General features: G+C 34.6%; 1 long non-coding RNA gene across 1 annotated transcript; it reads right to left on the bottom strand.

Annotated features, from left to right (window-relative positions):
* Window positions 1-421: 421 nt before the first annotated feature.
* LOC126989845 (uncharacterized) lies at window positions 422-3,004 on the bottom strand. Its single transcript, XR_007743787.1, has 2 exons — window positions 2,918-3,004; window positions 422-1,063 (listed from the first exon to the last, which is right to left on the bottom strand). It is a non-coding gene; the product is annotated as an uncharacterized LOC126989845 (long non-coding RNA).
* Window positions 3,005-3,657: the final 653 nt, after the last annotated feature.

The following is a 3,657-nucleotide window of genomic DNA, read 5'->3' as shown; positions in this document are numbered from 1 at the left end:
ATGTAGATATAAAGACTGAAATTCCCGGGCTGGGAGGCTTAAAGCTTGGCAACAAACGCGCTGGCATGTAGTAACGTTTTATTCTGGTATGCTTGCGATATTTCCTTTTGTTATAATTGTTAGTAATACACTTCCCATGCTCTTGTCTTTCCATCAGTCATTCTATATTTGATTCCCTTAAGTCTTTAAGGAATCAAATATAAAACACTCAGTGAGTGACAGTTACATGGGGAACCTCTTCTTTCACCAGCGTAGCAAAGCCTGATTTATTTCCCAGCACGACAGGGGTGACAGGGGCTTCATCAGTGCAAATTGACCCACACATGTTGAGAGTCATTCCATGTTCCAAGAAGAACTCTTTCACAAGATTGAACACATCGATTGCTTTTGCAGTAGTTTTCAGAGGATTACAAAATAAGAATTCTTCCACCACTTCTTTCTCTTTTTCATAGCGAACAAATGCCATCAACTGACTACAAAAACTACCGTCAGTTGACTCATCCAGCTGAATACTCACTTTGACAGGACTAGCTGCAGGTCTGTTACCACCTACTGCAAGATATCTCGACTCATATCATTAATCCTTGAATGGATAATGTCATTTGATAGAGATACCTGTTTAAAAGCTTCTTTTCAGCTTCTGTTCCTAACACTATTTTTGCCATTTCTAATGCACAAGGTTTAACAAGCTCCTCTGCAATAGTGATATTTTTTTTTCTTCTTTGCACACAAAAGGGGAACTTCATAAGATGCTTGCAACAAAGGTTTCTCAACTGGCACAAAACCTAGATTTGACATGGTACCACTACGACCAAATCGTTCCCGCTTGATCTTCAAGCTGTTTAAGTCCTGTCCAGCATCTGTGCCTCCATGCCGATTGTTGAAGTGCTCATTGAGTCTTGATGGTCTGAGATTTGCATTTGTAAATACTGTGCTGCAGAGTATGCAGTGTGGTCGTCGAGTTCCATCTGCCTCAGTCATACAGGTAAAACCATAACGAACGTAAACGTCGTTCCACTTACGTTTCTTATACATAGTTACCAGAGCTTGATCACACCGATACCTGGAAAGATGCAAGCCTGGATGTTATAACCGTTATAACATGTTATAACCGTTACAACAAGTTATAACGGTTATAACAAGTTATAACAAGTTATAACCGTTATAACATGTTATAAGCGTTATAGCATGTTATAACCGTTATAACATAACCGTTATAACATGGTTATAGCATGTTATAACCGTTATAACATGTTATAACCGTTACAACAAGTTATAACGGTTATAACATGGTTATAGCATGTTATAACCGTTATAACATGTTATAACCGTTACAACAAGTTATAACATGGTTATAACTTGTTTTAACCGTTATAACAAGTTATAACCGTTATAACATGGTTATAACATGTTATAACATGTTATAACCGTTACAACAAGTTATAACCGTTATAACTTGGTTATAGCATGTTATAACCGTTACAACAAGTTATAACGGTTATAACAAGTTATAACATGTTATAACCGTCATAACAAGATATAACGGTTATAACATGGTTATAACATGTTATAACCGTTATAACGGTTATAACATGTTATAACCGTTATAACAAGTTATAACCGTTATAACATGTTATAACCGTCATAACAAGATATAACGGTTATAACATGTTATAACCGTTATAACGGTTATAACATGTTATAACCGTTATAACAAGTTATAACCGTTATAACATGGTTATAACATGTTATAACCGTTACAACAAGTTATAACCGTTATAACATGGTTATAGCATGTTATAACCGTTATAACATGTTATAACCGTTACAACAAGTTATAACGGTTATAACATGGTTATAGCATGTTATAACCGTTATAACATAACCGTTATAACATGTTATAACCGTTACAACAAGTTATAACCGTTATAACATGGTTATAACATGTTATAACCGTTATAACAAGTTATAACCGTTATAACATGGTTATAACATGTTATAACCGTTATAACAAGTTATAACGGTTATAACATGTTATAACCGTTATAACATGTTATAACCGTCATAACATGGTTGTAACATGTTATAACCGTTATAACATGTTATAACCGTCATAACATGGTTGTAACATGTTATAACCGTTATAACGGTTATAACATGTTATAACCGTTATAACATGGTTATAACATGTTATAACCGTTATAACATGTTATAACCGTTATAACATGTTATAACCGTTATAACATGTTATAACGGTTATAACATGTTATAACCGTTATAACATGGTTATAACATGTTATAACCGTTATAACATGTTATAACCGTTATAACATGTTATAACCGTTATAACATGTTATAACATGTTATAACATGTTATAACCGTTATAACATGTTATAACCGTTATAACATGTTATAACCGTTATAACATGTTATAACATGTTATAACCGTTATAACATGTTATAACCGTTATAACATGTTATAACCGTTATAACATGTTATAACCGTTATAACATGTTATAACCGTTATAACATGTTATAACCGTTATAACATGTTATAACCGTTATAACATGTTATAAGCGTTATAATAACGTATCACCACTACCACAATACACAGTCCACCATATTCCTCCTCATGCACATAACAGTACCTTCAATATTTATATCTTTTATCAATACATCTATTCCTGACAATATTACAGTCAAACCAAACTAAAAAAACGTTATATTGTGACAAATAAAATGATAACACAAAAAATAACAATTCACAAATCACAAGTGCCACACGCATGAGTAATTCGCCTCAATACTATCAACCACTCGAGCACAATCAAACAAAATGCAGAACCAATTCACACTGATCACTTCGACTCAACTACACACAGCACAGTGCACGTGCAACACGTTTCAAACGCACGTGAGGTGTACTCGTTGGCTCCTCTCACTCTCAGTGAGAACCGAGAACACAAGTGACTGACTTCTGAAGCCAAGGATCAGAGCCAGGACCAACACTAAAAATAAACACGAACCGTACGAGATATCAATATTATATGAAACCATAGAAAACGTAAGAATATTGTTTACAGCACAAACTTTAAAAAGTAATTGAGGAAAATATATGTTTTACTTTCCCATGGTAAATATGCAGTACCCTTGCACTGGCTATCATGTCTGGTACTCCCAGGTTTAAGGTTTCGTACCCCAGGTTAAGAACCACTGCTTTAAGAAAATAGCAAGAAAATAATGGTATGAGACTGATTTCTGATTTCTCTCATTTATATTTCACTTTCTTTTGTCTATTTCTACCTTTTTGTCAGAGACTCATTTGATATTCTGATCATGTTTCGTGGAACATGATGTTTAATATTTCCCCCGTTATCACAGTGTTATGGCAGACAGTTGTTGATTATTTGAAGTTCTCGGAAAGGGCTTTGTCTTACTGCGTGTTCATTCACATTTATAGGACGAGAGAGAGAGAGAGAGAGAGAGAGAGAGAGAGAGAGAGAGAGAGAGAGAGATTTGACTTGATAAATTTATTACGCCTCATGGCGACAAACAAAATAGAAGTTGAGTATCCACAGATGTCTCGTAGGACACGTTGAGATACACACACACACACACACACACACACACACACACACACACACACACACACAC

The sequence above is a fragment of the Eriocheir sinensis genome, unplaced genomic scaffold (genome assembly GCF_024679095.1).
Source record: "Eriocheir sinensis breed Jianghai 21 unplaced genomic scaffold, ASM2467909v1 Scaffold1332, whole genome shotgun sequence".
NCBI lineage: Eukaryota > Metazoa > Arthropoda > Malacostraca > Decapoda > Varunidae > Eriocheir > Eriocheir sinensis.
Note: the sequence above shows the minus strand (reverse complement) of the source record. Positions and strands in the feature narration are given on the sequence as shown.